General features: G+C 44.5%; 1 pseudogene; it reads right to left on the reverse strand.

Moving 5' to 3' along the window:
- Positions 1-1962, reverse strand: part of LOC107121323 — a 175270-nt pseudogene that overhangs the window by 166338 nt on the left and 6970 nt on the right.

Here is a 1962-nt window from a genome sequence, read left to right on the forward strand (position 1 = left end):
CCCCTAGCTAGCAATCCAAAACAGTCCAGTGGAGCCTGAGCAGTGGGTGTTGCCTTCTGACACACTTTCAGTGATGTCAGGGTGTGTGGCATATGCAAATAAGTTATGCTAATGAGTTCCTGCACCTTTTTTTCTATGAATAGTTAGTAGATTAATACTTAGGTGTAAAGGTAAAGGTTTCCCTTGCTCGAAAGCCAGTCGAATCCGACTCTAGGGATGCAGTGCTCATCTCCATTTCCAAGCCAAGAGCCAGCACTGTCCAAAGACATTTCCATGGTCATGTGGCCAGCATGACTAGATGCCGAGGCGCATGGAATGCTGTTACCATCCCATCGAAGCGGTATCTATTTATCTACTTGCAATTTCTTGCTTTCGAACTGCTAGGTTGGCAGGAGCTGGGACCAGAGACCGGAGCTCACTCCATCATGCAGCACTTGGGTCTCAAACTGCTGAACTACCGACCTTCCAGCCTGCAGTTCAGTGTCTTAACCACTTGAGCCGCCGCAGTCCTCTAGATTAATGCTTAGTGTACCTTTAAAGATAGATACTTGCAGCAATATACCATGTGACACTGTTTCCCCCTCACCATTGGGCAGCTCTTTTTCCCTCTGTGTCACTGCTTGCCCCAAAGGTTTTTCCCCTCCATATTCTCAAGACATAATCACGCTGGCAACACCAAGAAAAAAGCCCATAGTCTTTTCACCAGATTTTTCTTAGAAGCCTCAACTCTTCATCTGTATCCTGTTAAATCCTAATTATTTTACTGTTTCTAATCCAGCATATGCATCATAGGAACTGTAAATTTGTCTGGACATTGGGTTTTTTATTGCATGCTGAAGCTGTGAATAAAGTTTTATTTATAAGGAAGAGCCGTGTTGACTATCTTGCAAACAGGGTCATGCCTTGGGGCCAAGAACAGCATCCTACTCAGGGGTTGTTTCGTAGGAAAAGAGCTAGGGGAACTCATTAGCATAACTCATTAGTATATGCCACACCCCCTGACATCACCGGAAGTGTGTCATAAGGCCACACCCCCTGACATCACCGGAAGTGTGTCATAAGGCCACACCCCCAGGAAGCAACTTACCCTCCCTCTTCTCCTGCCTCCTCCTGGCTGAATGAGGGCCGGAAGCGGGGCGGCCGGAAGCAGGGGGCGGGGCTTCGTCATGTGCCCCGCCCCCGTACCTCACCCGGGGGAACTGCAATCCCCCACGATGCCCCCCGAAATGACCTCTGATCCTACTAGCAAGTGTGGTTAGTTACCATAAACTACCACTGTAATTACCTTCCATTTGCTTAGTAAGCATGCTGAAGGTCATGTTTCCTGAACAGTGATGATGCCTCAGGTATTTCCCTAAACACACAAGTGGTAATATGAGTTGTGCTAGTAATCCTGGTGTAGTTCTTTCTGCAAGATGATGTCACTACCTACACTCTGAAAAAAAGAGGGGTGGGGATGATCAATGCTGTATAGAGCTCCACTTCTGAAGGAGTGGTGGATATATTCAATCCAATTAATAATTTAATTTTAAAAGCACACTTCGGCTTCTTTCTTACAAATTACTGTGACAGTATTGATGGAAACACAAATTGTACTTAGATAATCAAGATGACAGAATATCTTCAGTACAATATCATAAGAAGAAACTTTGGATGTCACATTTTCAGTTGTTTCCAAGAGCAAGCTAAAGTTTGTGCATAAGAATGAGGATGGCGCATATTATCATGAATTGCTCCTATTCTACCCTGACAACAAGCATGTAAAGTGGTTTAACTGTAAAATAGTGACTGGCCCAGTGAACTTCATGACTAAGTGGGGATGATTTCCCTGTTCTAATACTCTAACCACTACACACTACTGGCCATCTGCAAAAGCTGTACTATGAAAACCAGACATAGGTATGAATGTGAGCTCTCTCATCCATATTTTTCAAAATTAAAACACTCATGATGCCATAGGAG

The sequence above is a fragment of the Gekko japonicus genome, unplaced genomic scaffold (assembly GCF_001447785.1).
Source record: "Gekko japonicus isolate JY-2015 unplaced genomic scaffold, Gekko_japonicus_V1.1 scaffold1929, whole genome shotgun sequence".
In the NCBI taxonomy this organism is placed as follows: Eukaryota; Metazoa; Chordata; class Lepidosauria; order Squamata; family Gekkonidae; genus Gekko; species Gekko japonicus.